General features: G+C 43.8%; 1 long non-coding RNA gene across 1 annotated transcript; it reads right to left on the bottom strand.

The window, feature by feature from the left end:
- Positions 1-1,494: 1,494 nt before the first annotated feature.
- LOC128911641 (uncharacterized) lies at positions 1,495-19,451 on the bottom strand. Its single transcript, XR_008467130.1, has 4 exons — positions 19,353-19,451; positions 9,619-9,718; positions 3,340-3,502; positions 1,495-1,708 (listed from the first exon to the last, which is right to left on the bottom strand). It is a non-coding gene; the product is annotated as an uncharacterized LOC128911641 (long non-coding RNA).
- Positions 19,452-19,697: the final 246 nt, after the last annotated feature.

Genomic DNA, 19,697 nt, shown 5'->3' with positions numbered 1-19,697 from the left:
TTTCTTTAACAAGAATTAAAATAAATGCTTTGCAGCAATGTGTGGTTTCTCTAGATTTTAGTCTAGAAAAAAATATTAATAAGCTATTATTTCACCTTCATTGTTGTAGTAATTATTACACATATTATTTACTCTTGCTTATCAATGGTAATGCACCTATGCTTATGGGATATTTCTGCTTCGTTTTGCCAGACACGTAGATGTCATAATTTAATTAAATTCTTTGCATTCCTTTACTGACTTGGAGCTTTCAATCACTAAACACTTTTCAGTCAATGGGATGCTTGACAGCAGTGCCATATAACATGGAGTAAATCCAATTCCATTATTCACTCTTGAGAAAAAGCTTCAGGTTGCTTCCGACAAATACTTTGGCACCAGGACCTGAACAGGCTGATTACAATTCGGTCTCAAGGTAGGGATTTGCATGATAGGCTGTTTCCAGCTGACAGAGCAGAAGGGAAATAGCTTTCAGGGTACGTCCTCATGGCGTTAGAACGGCAATAACAGGAGTTGCTCTAATGTTCTACCCAAAACAGCCACTCAGCTACAACTTCAAAGGTGCCTATGAAACTAAAACGTAGTAGAACAGGCCCGTGAACAGGTGCTGAAATTCCTTGCAAAACTAAAGCTTTAAGAAAGGAATGAGATCAGGAGAAGCTTCCTGCAAAACTAAGAAATCCCGTCCCAGTTCCTCCCCCACTAATTTCCAGATAGTTTGATATATAGCCCTAAAAAAGAAGCACTTTTATTATACTATGGAGCTGCAAGTGTTAACAATTACTTCTGGCGTAAGCATGGACAAACATCTTGCAAGCAAACCCAGGAGCATGCTTCTACTGCAAAGACTTTTCCCTTCCACCAGCTTCAGGAATATTTCTGACCTTTCCCACAATGTCAGCTCTGGTAAGACTCTTTCTTTTCACCCTTTTCAATTAACATAGCTGCATATTACAATGCAAACAGAGCACAAATTTTTCTTTCCAGGCCACAGCACTGAATGTTTACTGAAGGTCTACGCTATTATTTACAATAGTATGTGCTTATGCATGTGAAAACACAGGTTAAGTACACGAGGCCAAAGCGTTCTCCCACCCTCAGATGCAGGGAAGTGTGGGTGAAAAGATGACAAATAGTGAAAAATTTATACCAAGAGATATTGGGCCAGGACATGATCTCTCTTATCCTGGTTAGTACAGTACTCCAACGTAGCAGCGGGGTTACATGCTGTCAACACAGGTGACGCAGTGGCCAACCTCTCATTGGTCCCATTTCTGAAGCAATGTGCTTTTTACTATCCTGAGACAACAGCATGTACATACGTGCTAGCGGAAAGGTTGATCCCATGTGTCGAGTCCCACCATCCAACTCCGCGGTGTTGCCTGCTTGCTATTCACCATCATTACATCTTCTCCCTAGCAGAAAACTCCTCTTGTACCTTTGTGCAGGCAAAAAAATTCTCCGTGTGGTAAAGAAGAGGTAGGTATTGGAGCCACATGGGTTAATGGAATGGGCCGGGGAATTGATTTGGCCACAGTGATACAGCAGAATGATGCATCACAGGATGACACTGCAAAATGAGGAGTCGTACCTGGAAGGATCCAAGAGGAATTTTCCTGGTATCTGAGCACCATAGAGAGGTGTCTAAAATACATTTTAACGTGCTCATGAGACTGCAATGGACCTGTGTAAGGGCATCCAGCAAATTCTGCAGCAATAAACAAAATGTTTACTACGCAAGTGAGATACAAGTTTAACTTGCAAATTCTACAGAATTTTACTTATGTTTAATACAAAGGAAAACAAGTTACAGGCCCTTGTTGGAAAATTAATCAAACCTTTCCTCCCCCTTCAGTCTGGGACAGCTTTCCCAGCTGCAGGCTGGAGCGCGTTCAGCTCAACTCCTGCCCGAACAGATTCATAAACCAGCTTCCCTTTTCACTCTGACTTTTGCCTGTTGTATATAAATAGCTTGAGAATTCAAGAAGCTACCTGAACTTGTACCAATGGGTTAATCTTTCAGGCTTTCAGCTCTTACCATCATCCTAATTATAACAGTAATAAGAACAATCAGAACAGTAATAACAGTCATTTCTTCAAAGCCTTTATCCTGTGGCATCTAAAAATCTCCTTGGCCTCAAATGAGAGTGCTCACGGGGCAGGCTGTGGAAGGGCAAGGACGCGGCCGTCCTCCCGGGACCTGGCCAGCTGTGCTGAATGTGCATGTCACAGCCAAACAGCAAGGCTCATTTATTCATTTATTCTTAGGTTTTTTTGTTTGGTTTTTTTTTTTAGTCATTCGTTACCAGTCGGGCAGCTTCCAAACCGACACAGAAACCACCTTCTTCTGCTGGAAGCCTAATCCTCACCACTTCAGTGTATCATATGTATTACTCCCCTCATCACATGGGGGGGGTTTCTTTCTGTTCAGGGGGAGCATGGGGTCGATGCTGAAGCTTCCTCCCAGCTGTGTAAAGAAAGAGGGAGGAGGGCGGGTGCTGCCTCGCAGCCCCGAGAGCTGGGTGTGTATTGAATATACCGTTACCCTGGGAAGGTCCTCAGCCTCTCAGCCATCGCTTCCCAAGGGTGGCGTGCGGCTCCCAAGAGCTAGCGGAGCTCACAGCATTAGTCCTGCTTCAACCCAGGCTACAAAGCAGATTAATGCTGCAGCTAACCTATTTCTTCAGAGCACTCTTTATTAGCGTAAGCCTGGCTGCACGCAGTATGGTGAATACATTTCAGGGTCAATTCTGCCCAGATGTATGACAGTTTACGGGGGTTGCTTGTAAATACCCAAAACCAACCTATATAGAAGGGGAGAAAAAAATTCCAGGGGAAAAGGAAAACCAAGTTTCAGCAGTTAGCACGTTGAATGGAGTATGCCATGCATCTGCTCTGAGTTACTGTGGTGACATTTGTAGCTAAATTGCCATATCTACATGGTGATGCTGTAATTATCGTTTGGGAGCTTTTTCTATTCAGAATAGCCGTTTTCTTCCTTTTATAACTGTCTCTATATCATAGCCCGAAGTAGATCATGTAAGTTCTAGCCCAGATATACTAGATGAACAGCATAACCATTTTTAATTAGGTGTGTGAAAAAGTTTTAAAGTACCCCACGGCACCGACTGGTGTTGGAGTGTGCATCTACCTAACCCAACTCTGCCTCTTCCCAGCTCAGAAGCCTGTTCACAGCAGTACCTAGAGTTGGGAAATTAACGCTTCCCATCGCATCCAAGCCCTTTCCCCCGTGCGCACAGGCAGTCTTCAGTGCAGTCCTAAATGACCATCTGGATCTCAAACAGCAGGAGCGGATGTAGGGCGTTTTTATGGACTCACCTTACAAATCCAGGAAGCCTCAGAGCTGCTGAAGTGCTCCGCTCCTGTTGGTTTTCTAGCGTATTTGTGGGGTACTGATGGGATGTGTCAGGTTTTGGAGACTTCTGGATGAGTTACTTCTTTCTCTCCCAGTTGCAAGCGCCACAGTGACAGGGATTTTTACCTTGAGTAACAACAGATAAGTTGCATCAATAACCTGGCACTCTCATGGGCGTGACCTGCAGAGGGATGCTAGGATGTGTAAATCCTTGGCACACGGATGATTAGAGTGCCAAAGCAGTCTTATAATCTGCACATCCAGAGACGGAGACGGCACCTGCAGCAGCGAGGGCAGAACCTGGGCTACATTTCACAGACACTTTACACCATGGGCACAGGGGACTCACTGCTGGTGCCTGGATAGAGCTGGGGAAGCCCCGGGGTCAGGCCAAGGTGGCCCGGTAATAGCTTTGCGCTTGCCAGGTGCCTGGTTAGTCTGACACTATCCTGACATTATTAAGGCCTGTGATTTATAGAAGCTCTACCTGCTGGCGTGCAGACTTACAGTCAATCTTCTTCCCTGGATGATAAAAACACCTTCTTGTGCCAGAAGATACTGCGGGGCCCAGCAGGGAGCCAAATGCACCGGCCTCACATAGCTGGTGCACTGGGAAACTTGGTGGCCATGCAGCCACGGCACAAAGAGAACAACATCTGGAGCCCATTTCCACAGTGCTTTCAGGGAACCTACTCATCCAGGCGTACAGGCTGATGTCCTCCTTTATTGCTTGTCTTTTTTTCAGTCATTTCTTACAGCTCTGCTATAATTACAAGCCCTGCCTACACCTCCTGAAGTCAGCGGAAGATTCCCATTGGAGTAGTTCCTTTGAAGTTGGTTTTTTTTTTCCATAGTCAATTTAGATTTGAATTAACATTACAAATTTCTACTGTATTGATTTCATCATAAGTCCTTTTATGCAGTTGAGTAATTAATTTCCATTCTCAATAAGGGCTTTCATTAAAGTACTGCTATTGTTGGAACCGTATTTTCACAAAAGAATGGGGTGTTCTTCTCTGGAAAGATATTTAAATGGTTCCTCAATTTTAGATAAAGTTACAGTGTGATTGAAATTACTCATTATATACTATTCAATTTAAGCTTCATAATGTTTCCAGGCCCATATCTAAAATTAAAATGAAGGCTAACTTTCTTCACTAGCTCATACAGGAACTGCATTGTTTCTAGCTCCTTAGTAGCCAGCTGTTTTGATTTGAATTCACATTGTATATAGGTATCTATAATAAAATAATTTAACAAACTGACATGCTCTACTTAATAACATCACATTTTAAAATAAACGTAAAGTACAGGTGACAGCCTACATTTTTTATTTATACATTGCCTCAGCAGCATGAGATTTAATTATTCTATTGAATTTTATATAGACTTGCAATCTCTTTTGTTTCCCTTTTTCTTACATGCCTGTGAGGCACCAACCAGTGCTACAGCATTTTATGTGCATGTACCAAAGGCTGTAGGAAAACAGCACGCGGGAGCATAGTTCTCCAGGCTCCACATGGGGAAAGAAGCCGGGAGAAGAGGTTGCCATGTAAAACCTTTGTGCTTTGAAGCTGTTTTTCCAAACCTGGTTGTGATTCAGATTCTGCACAGCCAGTACAAACTGGAACCAGCTCAGGGCATCTCAGCATCTACTCTGCCTCCTACATCCACTGAGGGGGTGAAGAGCAGCAGTAGTTCAGTGTACTGACCTCCACCCTCCCTCCTGCATCTTCCACCCTGCCCTGCCGAGGACAGGCTCAGAGCTCCGGGATGCCTCCCCATAGGATGGTTTCTGTTCTATTTCCAAATCCTCTGCCTGGTACTAGATCAATGAGAGGGAGCCATAAGAAAAGCAACCACCCTACCCTAATGCATGGAGTGGTTGACAGCAAGGAAGTTAACTGTCCCTGAGAGGAACAAAAAGGACCCTAGAGGTATTTAAGAAACGTGTAGATTTGGCATTTCAGGGCATGCTCTAGTAGCAGAGATTGTAGGGTTTTTTTGTGTGTGTATGGTTGGACTCGATGATCTCAGAGGTCCTTTCCAACCATGAAGATTCTATGATTATGGGCACTGCTGGCTGGTGTGAAGACTGACCCCAGCTGCAGCACCAGTCGGTCTGCTCTTGGCTCTGGCTCTTACTGGGGGCCCTGAGTGCCCTGGGCTCTTCCGTGCGGGGTTCTGGCTGGTGCTGGGGAAGAAATATAGTGTGGTATGGGGCGCTGTATAAAACATACGGTGTCTGAGCATTGACTCCCTACCCTGAAGGCTGAGAATAGGGCTCGACCTCTTCCCGCACACGCTGTGGTTGCTTTGTCCAGGCTCCGGAAAACTGAGATAAGTCTACGTGAGTATTATTTGACTTCCTGTGTCGCTTTTCAGAAGCGAGCACGTTTTTTTCCTAGAGAAAGAGTGGAACAGGTATTTATTCTGTGAGAACAAACATGATTTTTCTGTCTGTGTTTTAAGAAGGAATAAAAGGGCAGCAGTAAACAGCAAAGCTTCAGATTCAATAAGCTACTTAAAGCAGCTGTGCTGATGCCTCCAGCCAGCAATGTGCTCATTTCAACAGCTGCATGGCATAAATAGAAGCTGCTCACTCTTATCTCTCAGCTAAATAGGGGCCTGTGGGCTTTAACCCCTGCAAAAATCCTGAACTCTTCCTTCAGGGGAAAGCAATTGTTTCCTAATTGAAATGCCTCTAACCACAAAAACAACAAGTTAAATCACCAGGGGACCTGCTATAGCTTCCTCTTGTGTATATACTGAGAGTCCCCAAGGTCTCTGCTGGGGTCTGAAGCTGCTTACTTATCCCAGTATGGACACTCCCCAGACTATGTAAAATTGTAAAAAAAAATCAGTTATTTAACCGAACGCTTCGCTCGTTTCCTAAGCATCCACAAAAATATTTCAACAAGATACTGTTACAGCCAAGACTTTCCCACATTTACACTTTCTTGTTGTTTTAAGAGCATATCCAAGTCTCCTGTATGTATTCTGAGGCAGACTTCTAGTCCACTAGCCATTCGTACTCCACAGTGGTCCAGCATGTTTCTGCACTTTGTGAAACTCCTGCCTTTGGCAAAATAAGCGATTGCAATGTCTCTCAATGCAAGGAGGCCAGCATGGCGGCTTCACAGCAGTGATGCTCACTGCAAGGGAAGCAGAGCCAGCTCCCTCCCACCCCCAAGTTTGTACTATAGTGCCTCAGAGGGCACAGCCTTCCCTGGCACAGGGCCCTGTTATGCCAAGCACCAAACAAAAACCGGTTTATGTTGCTAACCATCAGCAAAGGCAGTACATCGAAAGGACGACATCACAAAAAAAATTTAAAAATCATCGCAACGCAGGTCAGCAACCCACTGTCTGGCTCTTGCTAAACACAGTATTTGATATACATTTAAGCAGCGTGTGATCCCTGGGCAGGGAACTGTGGACAATGGGCTGAAGAATCACCACAAGAGAGTGGTGCTTTCTCTACAGAAGCCAAATTCCCTCCCGGCTTCTGCCTCATATAAACCAGTAGTGCCAGATTTAGGGTTTGACGGAAAGGGACCTTGACATTTCAGAAGCAACTGAAGCTCCAGCATAAATTGTTTTACAGGATCGTTCGCATTACACTAACAAAGTAAAGAGCAAAACATTACTGCTAACACTTGCTTATTAAAAATATTCCAGCTGCAAAACAAATAGATAGCATCTAGAATTGTTTGCCTTAATTTATGTTAAATAAAATCTTTTAGACATAAGAAAAACATTTTCTAAATGTAATTTACACTGTCATCTCCTATGTCTCTCCAATTGCTTTTCAGTTTTTGTTAAATAAGACTCAAACAGTTTATTGGATACCCAAATTTGTATGAATGTTTTTTGAGAGTTTCCTAGTGAGGTGTACAGAAAAGAATAGATGTAAAAACGTAGAAGTAATTGCCATTTCTTCCTAATGAAGTGAGCTGTTTAACAGCATGCACCGTAATAGAATTTTATGGCATGTATGAACAAGGCTGTTAAGTAGTATTTTAAGACGCCAGAGTCTGCAGTGCACCTGATACCACATCTTCAATATAGGAATAAGTTACTCTAACTATACAAAAGATATATTCCAAGGTGAGGAATTTTACGTGAGAAAAATGAAAATATAGTTTTGGGGGGGAATTCTTTCCACTTTCTTCTGAATTAATGAAATTTCAGAGTATTTAATAATACCTTGCAATCAAAAGTTGAGGCAGGAACTATGAAAGCTTCTTTTAATGGAAGACTCCTAAGGGGCTTGTTCATACATTCTCTTCTCAGAGATGAAAAATGATGCTTTATCTATTGCTCTAAAAATTGATTGTGTTTTTCAAATTGAAAAATCCCATCAAAAATAGATGCTACAAGTATTTCCAGATGCAGCCTTGTAATTAACATCAACAGCTACTTTGTGCATTTTGCTAATTATGTTAGACAAATACATGCAAATAACATGAAAAATTGGGGGGGGGGTGTGTGTAGGGGGGTAGGCATTCTTAGCTGCCTTTACAGTATTGGGCAATTATCCAATTAGACTAAAAGATGCCTCTAGGCAAATGCCTGCCTGGATGTTCAAGACAGCCAGGCTTTTTTAGAAACATTACTGATATTCTGGAAGTGTAACTTATTTGTAAAACTGCATGAATGTTAAGGCCAGAGCTGTAGGACCTCCCCATCCAGAGAGGATGCGAGAGGCAGCTGTTAAAGAGAAAGCTTTACCAGTAAGGAGAGCTGGGGAAGCAGAAGTTTCAGGGGATTTGTAACAGGATAGCAAGCCTTGTGTCACTAGTTCAAATCCTGTCCAGATGGGAAATGAAAGTAACTAAAAGGCCTTGGCAGCTGGCTAAATGGGTTTGTATTCTCAAACCAGTGTTAATGGTGAAGTCTCCCTTTCAGACTCCAGGCTCTACTGCAGGCGCGAGCACCTCCTTAGAGCAGGCGTTCTTCCTTGATGTACCACAGTTACAATCTCTAATTACCAGTCCAAAGCCCTTTAAGATACTGAAAAGTGTTTTGCAGTGCATGGAACAGATGCTCTATGGACCTCGCCACACTAAGCAGCTCCGTTTGCTTTTTTCTTTTTTTGCACATTAGCTCAGGATTTTAAATCACAACGGAGGCAAAACTCACTAACTGTTGTCTCTGCCACCATTTTGATTGATTCGAACGGGAGCAGGCCAGGACCGCTTCATGCTTCAGCTCCACCTCCTCAGACAGCAGACTAGCTGTAAAGTCTAGTCCAAAGTGAAAAAACAAGATTGGAGTAGCGGTATCAGTTACAGGGCTGTCTGTGGTTACGTTGCACTAGGCTAGATACCATTACTCCCTTCTTCGCCCGTGCTCCTGGCACGTGAAAGCTCCGAGTGTTGCGAGCTGAACTTTGCTGACATGCCGGGCGTATACCATGGCGCACAGGGCGCTTGACAATGAATCTTTATTTTGCATGTAGCCATATTATACTGCACGTGAGAATAAATGGCACAGCTGTTCAGATTTATGGCAGACCATACGCATGGCTTTGTTGCTGTTTTCCTGAATGTACAGATACACGCACAATTCCTGCCGCAGTATAGAAAGGGGTCATTTTCACTAGCCTTATCAATCCTGAATAAATAATGATAATGATCGCCTACTGCAAGCTCAGTTTATAGTTTAATTAACCTGCATCTGCTCCCAAGAATCAAAGGCAGAAAAAATATTGTCAAAGTATTGAAAGGTAGCTACTGTTACACTTTTAGGACATTACACAGGATTTCAGTCACGCAGCTCTTACTGATTTTAGAGAGAATCATGTGGCTTAAATGCTATGTAAGGCTTTGAAAAATGTAGGAATTATAAGAATCCATCTGACCTGCTCAGCATGCTGAGCATTCAAGAGCAGTACTGAACACTTAGCACAAATAACTGAGGGGAAACGGGTTTATAAAGATTTGAGTAGTATAGAGATTTCCGGAGAAACCTCTGAAAAAGGCAAATAAAACCAGGAAATTCAAGAATTACTCTAGGAAACAGTACAAGTCCTTAAGGAGGTATGTCACAACTTAATACATAATACAATGGTACTATTAAGTAATATCTAAACATCATTCAGGGGCTCAAGGCCCCAGCTCTGCAAGCGGCTTTATACACAAGCAAAACAGCTCTGTTTTCAGAGTCAGAAAATGGCATACTGGTGCCGTTTTCTAAAGCAAGTACTTAATTTTTCAATTCTCCCTTTGTTAACTCACCTTTCAAACACAGGACTGTTCTGTCCCAGGCAGTGATGCGAGGCGGCATGGATAATCTTCCCAGTTCATACCTTGATGTAGTAACTCCAGGGAGGTTATGCTGCAAACAATCAAAGGCAGTTATGGCTGCAGAAATTTAAATGGTAAACTCCTCTATTCTTGTTTAGATGCTCATTCTATAAATGGTAGTGGGGTTAATTTTATCCGTTACTCTTGTGTTTTCTAGCTATCAATTAGAAGGAGGTGCAACGCAGCCAAAAACCATTAAGCCTTTCTGTCTGCCACAGGCTTAAATCTAGTACAAAACAAGAGATAAGTGACTGAGGTAAGCATAGGAGTACCAAACCAATAAAACACCATTGCTCATTGTGACAGGCAGCGATCTCAGCACGCCAGCAGCATCGTCTAACTCTTAAACCTCTTCATCTGTTGTTGAGACAGAGGACAGTTTGGAAGAGACTCAGATGGAGATTCATATGGTCATTTATAGTAGAATTTTTACTTTTAATATTTGTTATGGAAAGCCCAGAGGAATTTAAGAAATCCGTTGTACTGAAATAAAACATAACGAGGCCTTTGCAGCCAAAGGGAAAGACTAGATGGCGTTGTTGTGGACAAGTCAGAAGCAAGGTTTGACATCTCACTGCAAAGGGGCCAGAGGCACTAGACCATGAAGGCAGTCACAGGAGAGATCAATAACTTCTCATGTGCTGGAGCAGAGAGGGGTGAGAGATGGGAAACTCAAAACAGACTTAAAACACCACAAGGTCCTTGCCTCGGCACGCCATGAGGATGCAGGAAGGTTTGCAAAGGATGGAGAGAAGCATACTACAGTAACAGAGATGTGAAAGGGTTACAGTCCGAGCAGGAGGTTTAGCGTAGATGGAAAGGAAGGATGTATCCTTTACAGCTTTCATTCAAGGTCAGCTTGGGAAATATAGACCCCTTTTGGATATAAGGACATTTGCATGGGTCAGCCTGAGGCACAGCAGGACAGTGGTGATGCCTGTAGTAGTCAGAAAGAAAGAGCTCAAAAGCTGGTCTAAGGTGGACGCTGACATGATGCCAGCAAGGCTGGCCAGGAAATTCATTTGGAGGGAGGGGATAGCAGAAGGAGAAGGACGCTGAAGTGCGCGCCTGAAAACAGTGGTCACCTGGGGCTTTGCAGGCAAGATTTCCTGCAGTCAAGCTGTAGAGGAGGAAGAAAACGGGATCAAAACTCCTGTGGTCCTTCCAGCAGTCTCTCAGGCCATTAGAGAAAGAGCTTCCAGCAGACACTGATGATGAGCAAAGGGCTAGACAGTGTCACAGAATGCAAAGGACAGGTTTTGGGAGGAAGAGCATAGAGAGGGATGTGGAAGGCAGCTGGCTGGCCCAGAAGGCTGAAGAAGGTGTGCTTGATATGAGCTCTGTGGGGTCTGAGAGGCTTTAGGAGCATGAGGAGAGTTACTAGAGAAAAAAAAAACAGAGCCTCGGGGCCAGGTTGGGAGGAAAGGGACTCCAGAGAGCAAGGACAGATGGCGGTCACATCACAGCAGCAAAGGGGAAAGCAGGCAGAAACTGGAGAAGCAACTGGAGATCACGGGCAGGTTTGTAAAGAACATTCTTTCCCATTTTATGTTACCAGCTAGCAGATGCACATTTCACATTGTCAACGTTGAGCTCCAGCTTCCAGCGTAACACCTCTTTCACTCCCTCATCACTTTCTGAAACAAATTCCTTAAGGATTGTAATTTTCCACATTTGGTTGCAGCTTAGAAGGCGAAAGGTGCAGAGTACTGAGGCTCAGCAAACGCATGCAATGCTTGTGGTTCCTCCCCCTCCTCTCCGGTATTATATTTCTGCAGATGCATACACACATTCATAATTTACCATGCTCCATCCAGTAGTGATAGTATACTGTTTGACAAGTGACACGCAATAGAGAGGTGGGATCGCAAGCCATATGAGAAGTGACGGGGCCCACCTGGGCTTTGAACCTCAATCCTGCCTTTCAGTCACATTTGATTTCAATCTTAAATTGCATTTCCGGATAAATGCTTGGTTATCAGTTGTACTATTCATATTAGCTTTATATGTGCAAAACCTGGGAGACAAAAGGATAAATACATTTATATATGAAATATATCTACAAAATATCATTCTAACACTAGATGGAAGAAAGTATTTCCCAGATGTAATGTAAAATGGTTTTAGAATTGAAGCTGAAAAACGCCACCATTTCTTCCTACCCTGTTTTTTCTAATAATGTGTTCTGAAAGTCCTTTTTTTTTTTTCCTCGTAATGGTTGTACTTCACTTTTCCACATGTAGTTCCTCCCAGATGGGAACACCAGGTTGGACTGGAGAAGTTAATGAAATAGCAATAATATATTTTCTTGAAAATATGAATGCAGGTCACAACTTTGCAGTGAAATATTTAAGTATTACCCTTGTTTTGCAGAGGGGGGGAAAAAACCCTAAAATCTGTGGGAGTGTCACAGAATGAGCCCAAATGGGCAGATTTGTTGCCTGCAGCCCTGTGTTCAGCCCCCAGGGCCACGGTGCCTTAGACACCGTCCAAGCTGCTTGCTGGGCAGGGAGGGTGCTCAGAGGGGATGTGGTACCGGCGGCACAGAAGCACATCAGCCCTTCTCGGGGACAGCCCATGGACTCCAGTAACAACTCAGGGGCCGCACTAGTAGGATTTCCCTACTAGAAGAAGCTGGCAAAGACTGCAGCCTGCTCTGTGTGTGATATGCGCCATGTGTGTGATATGCTCCACGTAACGGGAGCAGGGAGAGCTCCAGAAATAAGCAGCAATAAGCTAGCAGATGCCGCGCGTGATCTTTATCCAAGCCTGTCTGAAAAGAGTTGGAGTAAGGGGGCCTAACACCCCTCCCAACGCAGGACAGACGACATCTGGCAACGAGAGATGGATTACGCTGACTGTGACATAAGAGAAAGTGAAGTGGCAAAAGGATAAAAATAGTGGGTGAAAATTCCATGTTAATCTTAGAGGATAAACACTTTATATTGATGCTTTCAAGCACTACCTTTAGATATACATTCTTTAAAGTAAATTTTTTTTTTTTAATAATGAAATCACTTCATGACTGCTTTTGTGGCTTTGTTTTTACTAAAAGCCTAATTATTAGCATTTATTCATTTCTAGAAAAGATGCCATCAAGGACGTGAAACAACATACATTGCTAACTGCACACTGAATAAAAGTGGCAGTCATTTACATGACTGACAAGTTTAAAATTCAAATGTTTTAATCATGAAAGAAAGCAATATTGCATAGAGAAGCAATTTGAGGATATAAGCATTTCTAATAGTTTTTTGTCTGTTATAGGCCTCTGTGTTATCAGAAGTACAGCTTTTATCCTCCACTTTGAGCTCAGCAAAAGAAAACTTTTTTTTCAATATTAACCTTTCATTTAGTACCACCTGCTGGCCAAAACAAGCACAGACAGGGGAGCCAAAACACCAACCTCCAGCAATGAAAAAGATGCTGAAAAGCCATCAGTGACCTTCAGCAGAGATGACCTAATCTGTCACAGGGGAGAAAGCAAAAAAGCACGCTCTACCCAAAGTAGAAAAATCAATATAACGCAATGCAATGCGTCTCTCAAAGACTAAGCGGATTTTCACAATGCAGGAAGTGACACAAGCGCTTTCAGATGTATCATCAGCTCCATTCACCTTCCTAGCATTAGCTTTTGTTAAAAATAAAATTGCTGCTTAGTCACCTGGAAGGCACAGTGAAAGCCTCAGGTAGTTGTCTGCTCCTTCCTCCTACTACTCAAGGAGGAATGTATGTGAATCACACCATAACCTGATCTTCCCTCCTTCTCCCTTTCTACAGTGAAGGCTTTAAGGGAGAAATTTTTCAGTAGCTATTGTGGATGAAGATTTCCTGCCATGAACTGTACTGTCTACAGCGGGAGACACAGGCGATCACAGGGCAGGGAGACAGGGAGCACGCCACCTGCAGGCTCTCCCGGTGATGGGCTTTCCTTTGGAGCAAGCTCTCCAGCTTGGGCCACCTTTGAGCAGTGCCCTGCTTTGCACAGGGCTTTGCAGCCCGGGCTGCTCTCCTTGGAGGCACACGGCTTTGCCTTCCAGGGTAAGGGGGCTGTGCCTTGGATACACTCAGGTTCAGGACACTCCAGGGCGACTCAACAGGGTCCACGCCTGCTCCAGGTCTTGCCATCAGATGACAGGAACAGCCACCTTTGTGCATAGCTGCCTATGATCAGACCCAACAGTTATCCCTAATCCAGCAGGCTTTAATGTATCACAAAAAAACATGAGCAAGGTAAACTCTGAGCGATTGCTCTCAGCCCACGTGCTGCTCAAAGTTTGCTGCTGCTTTCTTCTCAAACCCAGGAAAAGGCCTTCCTGTAGCTTGTATTAATCCATCTGTCCTGGGCTTTACTTCTCAAAAACCCTCCTGGACGCGTTCCTGTGCAACCTGCTCTGGCAGGGGGTTGGACTAGATGATCTCCAGAGGTCCCTTCCAACCCTACCATTCTGTGATTCTCCCTACAAGTGCTAGGATGACTGCCTTGGTTCATGAGAGCGCCACCAACCAAGCAGAGCAACACTTCTATCAGACTCAGCTCCTGATTTGGGGCTCCAGAGCAACCTCACTGCTGGCCCAGGCAGTCAATACTGCAAAAGTGTCCACTTTCCTCTTGAAATTACCATCCCCATCCCCAGCACTAATGGGTGAAGGTAACGGCAGAGCTCTCCTCTTTCATTTCCTTTCCTGCATCAGGAAAAAGCTCCGCAGGCTCACAAAGAGCAGCAAAGCTATTGGACACCCATGTTAGATAATGAAAGCCATGTTCACAGGCCTGCCCCAGGTCAGGACACAGCGTGTGATGCAAACACCCCCAGAAAAGCTGTCACTGTGCAACGACACCAAAAAGCTCTGCCTGCTTGGTGAGATGACATGCAATATTTTTTTTTAATTTTTTTTGTCTACAGTTTATTAAAGCAAAGCCAAAACACTTCACCAAGAGTTAACCATCAGCAGAGATGGGGAAACAAGAGGAAAGGGTCGTAGGGATATTTGACACAAAAAAGACCAGCCTTGCTTACTACTTCTTCATAACCACATCAGGGAAGCCCGTTACTGCCAAGTATGTTACACCACGGCCTAGCCCGGCCAGACAGTGGTTTTTAACTATGTCCTCATGATTAGGGTAAAACACCAAAGATCTGGCTTCGGTTCCACGTACAATCTTGTGAACCGTGCTGTAAACAGTCACGGGACTGGCATTTTGTAACAAAGTCATGGCCTCAGCAATTGCTGAAATCCAAAGCAGCCCCTGGCTGAGCTGGGCTCTTGGGGGGCACCCCAAAAAGGCGATGCCTTTGCCAGGATCCACAGGGACCCCTGAGCTGCGCTGCCAGAGCCAGCAACACCTGAAGCACATCTCTGGCAGCAGGGGAGAAGCTCCAGCAGGCAGCAAGGTGGAGATCCTGTCACAGCCTTTGCCAGCTACAGAGATCTAGTCTTATTTTTAACCCTTGATTCTCAGAGGATGGAAAACTTTCTGACCACCACAGGTAACTTAACTTTCCAGATCTCTTATGATCTTCCACCAGAAGGATTTTGGTTACCCATCCCAGCACACCTATGCCAGAATTTGGAAGAATAAGACCCCCTAAGTGAAAGTACCTCATCTTTCCCGTTTCATTTTTGAGGGTGGCATGGAAAGAAAGAAAAGCAGAGAGCAAGTACTGGGCATCACCTACCTAGAAATGCCTAGAAAGGCTGCCAGCAGGAATAAGGTAAAGGCAGCTCAAGAAGTGTCAGCCCAGACCAGCAGTTCCCAATCTTTCTGCCAATGCTGTGAGCACTCAGCTCCTGATTTGGGGTTCCAAGAGCAACCTCACTGCTGGCCCTGGCAGCCGATACTGCAAAAGTATCGGCTGCCAGGGCCAGCAGTGAGGTTGCTCTGGAGCCCCAAATCAGGAGCTGAGTCTGATAAAAGTGAGGGGGTGAGCACCTCCTGACCAAGGAGCCAGGCACCTCCTGGCTCAGCAGGGCCAACGCACCAGCTCTCCTGGTGCCTCCTGGGCAGGTCCAAGGCAGGTAATGGGGACCAGGGGAGCAGACAAGCACGGCAGGCGAGGACTGCATGAGCTTGACCGAAATACAGCCAGGGCTCCAACAGGGAAGCTGTGCTCATCCTTCTCCGGGCTACTTGATCTCTATTTAATAGCAACACCGCCACTTACATTTCCCAGGACGATTGCTAGCCCCAAGTCACATCTGTGCCGTACTCCAGGCAAGAAACCAGATTATAATAAAGTAAAAGCAGGAAAGGGGTAGAAAAATATTCTTTCTATCTATAGTTGATCTTCTCAAAAAAAAAAAAAAGAAAACCTGTTTCAATAACAGGTTCATTAGATAAGATGAGGGGTAATGGTTTTAAGCTGAAAGAGAGGAGATTTAGATTAGATATTAGGAAGAAATTCTTTACTGTGAGGATGGTGAGGTGCCGGAACAGGTTGCCCAGAGAAGCTGTGGATGCCCCATCCCCAGAAGTGTTCAAGGCCAGGCTGGATGGGGCTTTGAGCAGCCTGGTCTAACAGGAGGTGTCCCTGCCCATGGCAGGGGGGTTGGAACTAGCTGATCTTTAAGGTCCCTTCTACCCCAAACCACGATTCTATGATTGTGAGAGTTTCTGGAGATCCTTTCTAGATTAAGTCCTTGGTTTCTAACACGCCTCCCAGGTTGTTGAGGACCAAACATGGCATCAGGTAAGAACACTTACATGCTCTGGCACGCATTCAGTCCTGTTTTCTGTCCTGTATATGCTGGTCACTTGTCTTTTTTTTGACCTGTCACACAGATTTTGCTGAGCAATGCACAGCAACATCTGAGGCTTTTACCAAGTCATCTGTTAATCAATTAACAACTCTTCAGTACTCTTGAATGGTTTAAATTAATTCATTCTTTACCTTGGCATTATATAGCATTTATTGATTCTTTATTTAATATGCCATTGGAAAGCACTGAAACCTGAAAGCTCCTTGGAGTTTCCATCACCTCCATCTCACTTAGCCCTCAAAAACACTGTTCCTTAAATATTGTGTAATTTAACCTGGGTCTTAACAAAATCTTGAGGTACATCATAATTAATTCAGCTTTGTGCTGAAGTTTAACTAAAAAGCTTTTCATCACTTTTTCTTTTAACCTGTATGTAAACCAGGACATTGCTTTAATCCATAATAGCTTAGTACTTTAATAAGCTCTTAAGAGTCATGTTGGCAACAGGGGTTTTTTTGGGTTTTGGTTTTTTTTGGGTTTTTTTTTTTTTTTTGAGATCACAAGCAAAGCATGCCTTTGTCCACTGTTTGTTGGTGTACTTGAAGCTCAGCAAATTAGAGGAACATGATTTCCTTTGAAGAAGCCATTATCCAACCAAGTTCATAGAAGGACTTTTGAAAAACTGTTTAACTACTACTGCAGCCAAAATGCATGATGATTGAAGTAAGACTTAACAGCTTTGTATCACCCTTGCTTTCTCACATTTTTAAAAATACATAGAATATACCTATATTTCCAGTATTACAAAAATGCTTTGATTGCCTAAGTTTATTCCTTCCTTCCCTCTTGGGAATATTGCAGTGGAGAGTCCACACCACAGAACATAACAGAAACCACAGATGTGGTCAGCAAGAGCTTAAAATCTTCATTATCTACACCATCCCCTGGCATAGCGTGCTGAAGTGTTTTTCCACTAAACCTTAAAGTGAAAATCCCCTTCTGTTAAATAACAACACACCATTTCTATAAATTGGGCAGGCAGAAGGTTCTGCTTCCTTTTCCAGATGTGCTTCTCTGTTTTCACTCCTCTTAAATGCAACGCATTTCATTTCCAGGCGCGTTACCCGAGGCCCTGGGGATGGGAAGGTACCTCCTGAAGGCTGCATCTCTGGAAAGCTCCCCCATCCTTCTCTAAGGATGGTCAAAGCCTGAAATAAAGAGCTGATGTGCTGAGTGCTCAGCAGGCAGCAGTACCTCCTGGAGCTCCGAGTTGAACTAAAAATACAACAGCAGGGACCCTTCAGCTACACATTTCATACTTACTAGATGCTTTTATACAGCCACCCAGTTAGGTGCACAATGCAGGTGAACTAGACTCATCACAGTATAGCAACTTAAAGCTTGGATCCGCATCTCACTGAGCCAGTTTTGATGGTAGCTGTGGGGCAACGTAAGCTATAGCATGAGATATGAAGAACAAGCTGGTGAGTTGCTTGTCAGGGTGGTGACATGTGGGTGCTCCACAGAAGAGCCTACTAAAAAAACTTGGCTAGTACTAGCATGGCTAACGTTACTGGCAGACATTTGACCCAGCTTAATTTAGGCTCACAGCTCATATTACTATTGCTTTATATGAACTCTAAGCAGACTTCAGCCATGCTCATTTAAAGCAATTCACAAATTATTAGCTATCGTACACTAAATAAGGATGGTATTTCCAATTTACAGCTCTGGAAGTTTGCCTATCTCTGTAGGCATTTGTATGCTCCTCATTCCTCCGGAACACTCAGACACTGTAAACATTAATGACTTACCTCTCCCACTCCTGGGAGAGGCACACTGGTTCTGCCAAACAGATGCACTGAGATTAGATTTGCCCAAGGTCATTCAGAGGGACAGCAGAAAAATAAAATATTTTAAGTCTTAGTTCAGCCTCAACTAGGAAGCTTTTTAGCCTACACCAGAGAGGACAAACTGAAAGATTAGACCTTGAGAACTATTCCAATCAAACAACAAGGCAAAGTATCACGTTTAGCACAGATGAGGTCCCTTTTGGCCCTGTTGAGCCAGACTCATGAACTTTAAGACCAACTTTTCTCTAACAGCGGAAGAGCGAATATTATATTTTTTGCCCAACCGGTGTACTCTTAATGTGTTTTAGGCACACAAAATCCAGCCCAGAGCTGAGGTTGCTTAAACTCTAATCTCTTCTACACATTTCTACAGACAAAAACCAGGACCAATGTCTTCTAGCACTATGTATTATTTGAGCCTAAGCAGGCGAGAAGCAGAAAACGAGAGCAGAGGAAGGAGTGGGAAAGGAATCAAAGAAACATGTGAAAAAGAAATACAAGTTGAAAAGTATGAATTGCATAAGAATACTCTGCTTTTTCCTCCTCCCATCTATATCTCCTTCATCACTTAGTTGCCTTCTAAACACCAATTCTGTTACTTCCTGCTTCGTTCCTGGCACTGGCAAGCCTCAGCACTCCTAAATCGAAAGTCAGGCCCTCAGAATTACTGGACTGACATACAGATCACACCGATCTTGAAAATAGCACCCCTGCGGTGTGCCTGCAGAGTTCATTTCTTCACACAGAGCCTGTGCCCACAAGGAGCTTAGAGCAACAGCTGATACACTAAATACTATTAGAGAAGAGAAAGAGCTTCTTAGTAGCTCTCGTTGGCCCTGACGGGCCAGACCAAGGCCAGCTACATAAACCACAATGTTCTAGAGTTTTGCATTTAAACTCAGACCTTAAAAGGACAGGCACGCTTACCTATACTAAGCCCTTTACTCTGCTTTCCGATTTTCACATTATTAGGATTTGCTCAGATCATGTTTCTCTGCCATCATATGGACTCTTTTCTTTTTTACACAGAAGCTGTAAATAAAACTCAAGAGAATTAAAAAGAAAGCCAGAGTTAGCAATACGCTGGCTTTCTTTCAAAAGTATGCTTACTTTAATTGATACTTAGCTCAGAGGCGTGTTGCAAACACTTGGGGCATTGCAGCGTTCCCACAATTCTTCAAAGAGAGCAAGTCTGTTGTTTGCCATCCACTTTCCGTCCTCCGAGTCCTGTGACACAGATGGAAACAAGGTGGTTAACCTGGATGAGTGGATCAGCTGTTTGGTAGATGGCTCAGAAACCCGGTACAGGGATTTCACATAAGTAGCAAATCCCTAAAACATTCTGTTAGCATGGGAATCAAATAAATAACCCCCACTGGGACCCTGAGGTCACCCAAGCACACACTTGGAGTTTCAGTCTACAAGGTAGATTTGTTATACATATATTTAATTATC

This window comes from Rissa tridactyla, chromosome 6, assembly GCF_028500815.1.
Source record: "Rissa tridactyla isolate bRisTri1 chromosome 6, bRisTri1.patW.cur.20221130, whole genome shotgun sequence".
NCBI classification, from domain to species: Eukaryota; Metazoa; Chordata; class Aves; order Charadriiformes; family Laridae; genus Rissa; species Rissa tridactyla.
This window is presented reverse-complemented; position numbering and strand designations above follow the sequence as displayed.